Source organism: Amblyomma maculatum, chromosome 10 (assembly GCF_055883805.1).
Source record: "Amblyomma maculatum isolate TAMU_Amacu chromosome 10, ASM5588380v1, whole genome shotgun sequence".
NCBI classification, from domain to species: Eukaryota; Metazoa; Arthropoda; class Arachnida; order Ixodida; family Ixodidae; genus Amblyomma; species Amblyomma maculatum.
In genome coordinates this window covers 121,027,345-121,037,257 of record NC_139353.1, presented here as the reverse complement: position 1 = coordinate 121,037,257, position 9,913 = coordinate 121,027,345, and positions in this window count along the sequence as shown.

The following is a 9,913-nucleotide window of genomic DNA, read 5'->3' as shown; positions in this document are numbered from 1 at the left end:
GCACAGGAAACGAGGTTTTAAGAGCCGGCACTTGCGCACTGACGCGGGGAAGGGGTCAGTGCTGGCGACGATGTTGTTGCCGCCGCAGCTGACGACGCACCGTGCGCAGGTATGCTGACCTCTGGAGACGGGTCCTCCGAAACACGTCAACAACACCCCTGCGCACGGCTTGTCCCCGCAGGTAGTCAGTGCGGCTTCCTGTGCCGACTAGGTAGCCTGCTGCCAGAGGGTGCCCGTTGTCGTCTGGGTCAGTGGCATCCTCGTCGTCCTCGTCCGGCAAGGGGGTGTGTATGCACATGGTATGCAACGCGGCACACGCTGCAGTGATGTAAGCTGCACGCTGCGGTGCGTACTGGAGCGTCCGGTACCTTTGTAGGCACCGGAAGCGGCTCTTAAGCACGCCAATGCAGCGTTCCGCCACTGAGCGCATGGAGGTGTGTACCGCGTTATACATACCCTCAGGTGATGCCGGACTTGGATGGCCTGGCATAGGTGTCGGTAACCACGGCTCGAGAGGGTAGCCACTGTCTCCTGCATATCCAAAAATGATGCACAGTTAAGCCAGTCATTTGTTGTTGATCTCAACACCATTCAAGTTCGTTCTACTATATAATAAAACATTAATACCAAATAGCCCACAGTCAGGCTTTCCTGAACGTGACATTCAGGGGCATGCAGAAAACTATTGTATTGTGTTAGGCTTAGTGCCGCATAAGCGGCCCACGCTATCATGTGCCAGGCACAAGGTTGTATCTTGAGTTTAGTGGAGTATATGTACTCATTCTGTAGTTTCTTTAAAACATTTGCTTCCTTTAGAAAGCTAAAAACGCATGACCGATCAACAAGACCATTTCTACCTAAAACCATTGCTGGATGGAACGGAATGTGCTCATTGTAAAATCTAGTAAAATACTTTTTCCTTTGTGTTTAAAGTCCTGTGTACGAAAATAAAACATGGTTTATGGTGAGTTCCTCTCCGCATTCTTCACAGAATGGTTTTTCTCTTGTCAACAAACAATTATGCGTAAAGTGCGTACGGCCACATGGAGAAAACGCATGCTTAACATGCTTTTTCGCGCATCGCGGTAAGGGCAGCCTCGAACCTTTAGAAAAAACGCTGCCCGATTTCATGCGAACACAAACGCCTTCTGTCTTGGTGGTTTCTTGGATAGGAGAGGCGATTTTCAAGAGCGTTGAGTGTGTCTTGTGTTTCTGCTGTTAATAATTACAATATTAGGGGCGACATTGCACGCCCCATGTATGTATCCTACAGTAAATTGCACCTTCCGCAGATGTGCCCACTACGTGATGCTGTAGCTTGATATATGTAACCGAGGTAGCCAGGCTTTCTGTGCTTACCCAGGAGGAACTCCCCATCGTCCAGCAGGCCTCGTCGTACGTCTTTGCGCAGCCATGAATAGCGCGATGAGAAAGCGTCGTGGTCGCTTCCAGGGCAGCGGGGGTCAATAGCCAGAATCTTTAAGTTGGCGTCGCAGACCTGAGACAAAACAAGTACAAGCTTGTTAACTTCCGCTGTCGAGGCCCGAAAGCGACCCAATCCAAAACAGAGGATGAAGTCTACTCACAATCATGGTGTTGAGGGCGTATTATCCCTTCCTGCACCAGAAGGCGGCCTTATATGCAGCATCACCCCTTGGCTCTTTGATGGCGATGAGGGTGCCGTCGATGCAGCCGACGACACCGGGGATGCTGCTGCCGAAGGAAGCCTTCGCCGCCGCCTTCTCTCCGGGGCTGACCGGAAAGTCAACCCATCCCAATTCTGCGAGCCAGCGTTGACTATTGCCTCCGCCACCCGACGCACGCACTTACGGTCGGCTGCGCGATGCCGACGGTCACCTCGTTTCCAACAGCGGCTTGAAATCCTCCGGTGGCAAAGAAATGCAGCGCACGCAGTACCTGACGCTCCACAGACAGTGCACTCTCCCGCAAACCTCCCAGTTAATCGGCAAGTTCTTCACACAACCACCGCGCAGTCTCCTTCTCGAGTCGAAACTGACGCCGAAACAGCTCGTCCGGCAAGTCAAAACCGTCTTCGTGCACTCTCCTACGTCGTTCGTGGTGCAGACGCAACAAGCGCGTGCGACCATATGCACATCCGCCATTTTCACTCTCCAACGTTTGAGACTACTTCGGCCGCTCTCAAAAAAACGCTCTCAATTGGCGGCCATATTTAGGTGCTCAACGTCATCGTTTCTTTTGTGTTCATGACGTCTGATGACGTCTACCGGTGACGCAGAAAAGCAATATGGCCGCTGGTCAGAACTGACCAATGGGACATAGGCCTTTGAGAGCGATTTTGAGAGCGATCCGTTTGAGAGCGTTGCGTAATCCGGCCCTTTCTCTCGGCTGCTCCCGGGACCCCAAAAGCGCGCCTCCTCTGCCATTAGAACACAACGCTACTGCTCCTGTTCGACCACTGGTAGCTCTTTTAGTGCAGCTAAAAGTGCTCCGGTTCGCCCAATGGAAACCGGTATAAGGAAGATGGTACACACACGGGAACAATCACAGCACAGTGGGGCGGAATGTCAGTGTCGTCGGCGACAAGTTTGGCGCTAGAAAAAGAGGGCGGATCGTCAAGAACCGCATCACAGAGCATAGAGAAGGCGACGTGGGCGCGGGCGCAGTCAATAACAGCATTGTGGCGGGACAGGAAATCCGAGCCAAGAATTAAGTCATGCGAGCATGACGCAAGCACTAAAAACTCAACGATGTATAAGACGTTCGCGATAATGACGCGCTGTGCAAGCAGCAGACGGACGAACGGAATCGGCGCTGGCGGTGCGAAGAGGGAGTCCAGAAGCGAGCGGCAAAAACTTTCGCTAATGACGGAGTGGCCCCAGTATCGACGAGTGCAAGGGTACGAACACCATCAACAAGAACTTCGAGAACGTTCGGCGGAGACAGACGAGTACTTGTGGTTGGTGAAATGTGCGCAGTTCGTGCCCCAGGAACTGCGGCGGCTAGTTTTCCGAGTCTTGTGTCACGCTACGACGCCGCATTGGCGACACGGACCGCCGGCGAGGGGACGGCGAGCGGTGCAGTGGAATGTGCTGGCAGCCCGACGAGTTGTGCAGCTGCGCTGGAGATGTTACCGAAGGCGGGCGCAAGGTGTCGTACTGATAATTGCAGTCAGCCATAGTGCGTGCAAGGGCAGAGCGCAGAGTACAACGGCACAGGCGGGCGACGTGGCCTGGAATACCGCAGGCATAGCAAATAGGCCGGTTGTCATTCGTGCGCCAAGGACTGTAGGGAGGCGTCGTTGATCGGAACCGTGGGGCGACAGACGGTGGCGCCATAATCGGCAAGTACGCAAAGGACTGTGGCAGCGGTTGGCGGGCGGTAACTTGTACATATTGGTGGAGGTGACTAAAGATCCCTGTGTGCACACATAAATCCATTTAAGCAGCTTACAGCTGGATTTTCGCAGTGGCCGCCGCCTACCTGGGATCACAACGTCAACAACGGCCACTATGACCTCTGAGGCAGCTCCTACCACCGCAACAACATCGGCGCAACCACTCGTCCTCACAAAAATCCGCCACTCTCCCGTATTCAATGGCGAAGACAAGACAGATGTTGACGACTGGCTGAATGAATATGAGCGATGCAGCAGGAACAATCATTAGGACGCGACCATCATGCTGGCCAATCTGATATTCTATTTGGCTGGAACCGCTCGCACGTGGTTTCAAAATCACGAGCACGAGCTGGCGACCTGGGAAATTTGCAATCAAAAGCTTCACGACTTGTTCGGGAAGCCCATTGGACGGGCTCTCGCAGCCAAAACTGAACTTTCGTCTCGCGCCCAATCCACCACGGAGTCCTATCTGGCCTACATTCAAGACGTGCTCGCGTTGTGTCGCAAGGCGAACAGCTCCATACTGGAAAGTGAAAAGGTAGGGCACATCCTCAAGGGCATTGCAGATGACGCGTTTAATATCCTCTTCTGCATGGATTGCTCTACCGTCGAGTCGGTGCTTCAAGTTCGCCCAAGATTCGAGCAGGCTAAACAACGACGCCTGGTACATCGCTTTGAGCGCCTTCCTAACACGGCAGCTACATCATCCCGCGATGATCTGGCTCCTCTACAACAGCCTTCTCAGCCCACAACAATGATTAGGATCGGCAGGCGAGAACTCGAGGCCTTAGCTCCTGCACCATTCCCATCTCCCGTGCCTGCCACCGTGGCCATGATACAAGCTGTTGTCCGACAGGAACTTGCCAACGTCGGTCTTTCCTCCAACCCCGTACCGTCCTCGTCACCATCGCATCCTGTTTCTGTAGTGGCTGCTGCAACCACTAGCCAAGCTCCCCCACGTCGCTACGTTAGTCGCAATCCTGCAAAGTGGCGCACCTCAGATGACAGGCCAATTTGTTTTACTTGCTGTCGAGCCGGCCACACTTCCCGTTATTGCCGCAGTCTCACCTTCCCCACACCTCGTTCCTATTACAACGCTGACCGTCGGTACTACTACCGACCTCGACGCTTCCCTGCCAAACCTGAACAGCTCCGCCCCGAATATAATGGACCTGGACAATTAACTCCTCACCCAGATGAACCTCACACCGAAGCCGTCTCAAGTGTCCGTCACTCCAGCCGATCTCTATCTCCACGGTCTCGTTGATCTCGTGCACCGCTGCCTCGTCGCAACTCCTCATCATTATACGCCGGCGCCTACTCGGAAAACTAGCGAGTGCAGCGCCCGGGAATGACGCTGCGTTACCGACCCGGACTGTCAACTCGGAACTGACCCTCGCACCCAGACGTAACCTCATTGACATTTTTGTGGACGGAGTCTCAGCTTCTGCCCTTATTGACACTGGCGCCCACATTTCCGTCCTCAGTTCCTTGCTCCGTCGACGCCTCAACAAAGTCCTCACACCCGCTTCCTCATCTACCGTTCGTGTTGCTGATGGCAACACAGCTACTCTGATTGGTGTGTGTACTGAGAGAATTACCATTGCCGACCGCCATATCCCTGTGCTATTTACAGTCCTCACCAGTTGCCCTCACGTCGACACATTAGGACTCGACTTTTTAACTGCACATTCCGCGCTCATTGACTGTTCTTCTGGACTGCTTCATCTGAACCTGCCACTCTGTCCTGACAAACAGGCCTCTGATATTTCAACGCTCCGTCTCCGCTCCTCTTCATTTACTCGCCTGCCACCAGAAGCTGCAGTGTATGTGCTCATGTCACCTTTCCCCTCCGTTCCTGATGGCAACTACTTTGTTTGCCCCATAACCGACGTGACACTGCAGTGTAGAATCGCTCTCCCTCATAACATTGTGCACGTATAAACAAACAACGTTTATATTCCAGTCTTGAACTTCGGCCTTTTTGTGCACGTTCTTCCTGAGGGCATTACTCTCGCCGAACTTGCCCCCACTGTCTGACGTCACCGTTGCCGCTCTTTTCCCTGACCCTAATGCTAAAGTGTCGACACGACCTGCACCGTCCCCATCTCTGGAGGCCCGCATATCAGGAATGGTGGCACCTAATTTGCGCCCTGACCGCGCTACAGCACTTACGAGTCTTCTGAATTCGTACAGCGATATTTTCGATTTTGGTCACCGCCCCTTAGGACAAACGTCCCTCGTTACACATCGTATCGACACCGGAGACGCCCGCCCAATTCACAGAAGACATTATCGAGTCGCCATTTCTTAACAACGCGTCATACAAGCTGACGTGGACAAGATGTTAGCAAAAAACATTATAGAGCCTTCAGGCAGTACCTGGGCGTCGCTTGTCGTGCTTGTTAAAAAGAAGGACAATACCTGGAGATTCTGCGTTGATTACCGACACCTCAACAAAATTTCAAAGAAAGACGTTTACCCGCTCCCCAGGATAGATGCTGCCCTCGACTGCTTGCACGGTGCCAGCTATTTCTCTTCCATTGATCTTCGTTCCGGTTATTGGCAGATCGCAGTCGACGAACGGGACCGAGAGAAGACCGCCTTCGTCACTCCCGATGGCCTGTATCAATTCAAGATTATTCCTTTCGGCTTGTGTAATGAGCCCGCAACATTCAAGCGCATGATGGATTCTCTCCTGCGCGGCTTCAACTGGACGACGTGCTTGTGCTATCTCGATGACGTCATTGTATTTTCTTCTACATTCGAGAGCCATCTCCATCGCCTTGATCTCATTCTTTACGTTTTCGGAATAGCTGGTCTGCAGCTGAACTCGAAAAAATGTAGCTTCGGCCGACGTGAACTCAAGGTGCTCGGCCTCGTGGTCGACGTCTGTGGCGTTCAGCCCGATCCAGACAAAATACGTGCTGTAAGTGCATTTCCTACACCCCATTGTACCAGTGACGTGCGTAGGTTTCTTGGGCTTTGCTCCTATTTTCGGTGGTTTGTACCCAACTTTGCGGAGACGGCTCATCCACTTGCCAATCTTTTGAAGAACGACGCTCCATTCTGCTGGGACCAAGAACGATCCCAAGCATTTTCTGCGCTCATTGCAGCCCTCACCAAACCGCCCGTCCTGGTACACTTCAATCCTTCGGCACCAACGGAGGTGCGCACCGACGCCAGTGGTCACGGTATTGGTGCCATTTCGCTTAGCAGCAAATGGGTCGCACTCGCGTCATTGTTTATGCCAGTCGCCTCCTTTCTGCGGCTGAACGAAATTACTGGATCACAGAACGTGATTGCTTAGCCCTCGTGTGGGCCATTACAAAGTTCCACTCTTACTTGTTTGGCCGCCCGTTCTCCGTCATCACCGACCACCATGCCTTATGCTGGCTTTCTACGCTGAAGGACCCTACTGGTCGCCTGGGTCGGGTCGTTGGGCCCTCCGCCTTCAGGAATACACTTTTTCTGTCGTCCACAAGTCTGGCCGGCTGCACGCTGACGCCGATTGCCTGTCCCGCAACCCGGTAGATCCCCCACCTGCGAGCGAGTGCGACGATGACACATGTGTTGGCCACCTCTGACCTTTTAAACATTCGCCATGAGCAGCTCTTAGATCCCAAGCTTTGCAGCATTATCAATCGCCTCAGCACTGATCACCTTGATGCTGCCCTTGCTCTGTTTGTGCTCCAGAACGGCACCTTATACCGACGGAATATGCCACCAGATGGCGCCGAGCGTCTGCTCGTAGTCCCCGAACACCTGCGTACCACCGTTCAGCTGCACGACGCACCCACAGCGGGTCATCTTGGCGTATCGTACGTACGATAGCGTCCGCCGCCGCTTTTTTTTTGGCCAAGCCACTATCGCTCTGTTCGTCGTTACGTGGCTTCTTGTGAACGTTGTCAGCGGCGGAAGAAGCCCTCAGCTATGCCTGCTGGATCCCTGCAGCCGATCGACATCCTAGTAGACCCGTTTTCCCGAGTTGGCCTTGACCTCCTCGGGCCTTTCCTACTTTCTGCGTCAGGGAATAAATGGATTGCGGTGGCAACTCATTATACTACGCGCTACGCTGTCACCCGAGCGATACCCACCAGCTGTGCAACTGACGTGGCTGCATTTCTTCTCTACGACGTCATCCTACTCCATAGTGCGTGGCCGTTACTTTTTTGCTCGAGTAGTCGACGACATCTTTCGGTACTGGTCCATTAAGCACTATTTTACCACCACTTACCATCCACAAACGAACGGCCTCACCGAACGCCACAACCGCATGCGCACGGACATGCTGTCAATGTATGTCTCGGATGATCACCGTGACTGGGATACTAATTTGCCGTTTGTAACGTTCGCGTACAATTCCTCTCGTCACGACACAATGGGCTACTCACCGTTTTATCTTCTATACGGCCGCGATCCTCCCCTTCCTTTTGACAGCGTATTGCCCCCCACCGCTAACGCCAGTTGCTACGTTCGTGACGCCATCTCCCGAGCTTACGCCGCCCGTGTTATTGCTCGCCGCTGACTGGCCTCCTCCCAAAATTCTCAAAAACGGCGCCATGATTCTCGCCATCGGGATGTCCACTGCTCTCCGGGCTCTCTCGTCTTGCTCTGGACTCCCGCTCGTAAAGTTGGGCTGTGTGAGAAGCTCTTGCCACGCTATGCGGGACCCTACCGTGTTTTACGGCCAGTCACTCCTGTGACATACGAGGTCGCCCCTGTGCATCCTCCGCGACAGTCCTCTATGCCACGCACCGAGATTGTTCATGTCGCCAGAACGAAGCCGTGCTACCCCGTAGTTCGTCTTAGTGCGCACCGGGACTTTGCTTTGCGTGGGGGGGGGGGGGGGGGGGGTAATGTGACATATATGCCCTGCATCGCTGGCCGTTAAAGAAGACGCCAGAAATTTGAAGAGCAAGATACTCACCTGCCTCAAGATTCCATAGTAGTGTACGTAGATGGAAGCCTGCAAGGCTGTGAAGCCAAAACGGCAATCTACTGTCCACTGAGACCTAGCCTGAATCAGACAACTACGTTTCAGCTTTCGGAACCACTTACATCTCTCTGCGCTGAGCTTGTGGCAATTCAGGAGGCACTCTGCTCCGTGACTTCTATAACCATGCTCCCTACAGCCCACGTTATCATCCGCACTGACGCACTTCAAGCAGTACGTCTGGTCCGACGTGTCAGCCGCTGCCCTAAAATTTGCCAGGTTATCCACCAGCTTGCGGCGCGCATCCCACAATCAATACGCATTGAGTGGGTCCCACGGGATCTGCTGCCTTCCCAAAGTCAAGCTGATTTTGCAACCCGCCTCGTGAACCAAGAAACATCAATCTCACGGCTTCTCGAAGTCGACGACGCTACCCTCCTTTTGTCAAGAAAGGAGCACCTCCGGCGCCGCACACGTGCACTTATCCCTCCGTGTGCGATATCCCTTCCCCGCGGTCTCACCCGTGCAGAGGAGGTTGCGCTTAGGAGGTCCGGGTCGGTGTTGCCCTTACACCAGCTGTAACTAGAACGTGGTCATATTTCCAACACTTATATCCTCGCCCAGGATGCCCAGCACTCAAGCCAACACGAATCCGGCACCTGAGCATAGCTGGCCTTTCAGCAACAAATCCTGTCTCATACGTCACTCGGACACAGGGACCTCATCATCGCTCACTTCTGGACTTCATAAAATCAGCCAACCTTTTTCCATTAATTTAATCATTTATTCATCCTTCATCTCATAACCTACTGATGCCCTGAGGCAATAAATATCGACTTGAAAAAAGCAACAGCGACACAGAAGACGACAAAGTGGTAGCAACATTTAGTGCTAGAAGAAGGTTGACGCTGCTGTGCTTCTGTGCTTTGTGCGCTGTCATCCTGGACTAACCGTCGTGCACTAACCTTGCCACGTATATACTGTGAGCCTTCCACGGATCTTCTTTCATTTGTACAGCCTCGTCCACTTCTAGCTATAACACGGTCACTGCTTTCAAGGTGTCATTGCATCCGACCCGGCCACGCAGTAATCTAAAATGGCTGGCCATGTGAAGCAGCACATCCGTGTCTCTGTGTGCTTGCATCGCTTTGCATCGATATCTGCCTGCGTCAGATACAATGTTGCTTTAAAAGCAGTGACTGTGTTCTAGCTAGAAGTGGACGACCCTGTACATACCATAATCTTCTTCTTTCTTTTGTACAGTCGTGAGCTAAAGTGGAGAGACCGCCGCTTCGGCGGCGGGAGCAGTTGCGGGGCCGCCCCACGGCGCTGCTATCTCGCCGCGCTCGCTCGCTGCGAGAGTGCCCCCAGTGACGACAAGCTTCCCCCTCGCTCTCGCGCTAGTGCTTATCACGACTGATAAATTCCTAGTGCGGATTTCGGCTACTCTGAACGGTCTTGTTGAAGAGTAGTGTGAAAAGTGTACAGTTCCCGAAGGGAAAATAGTGGCAGTTGCTCCCACTGTCGGCGCGCTTCGGTGGTAACGCCGTCGGTGGCTTGCCTGCCTAATCAGTCGGCGGCTGGCACGCTACAAGAAA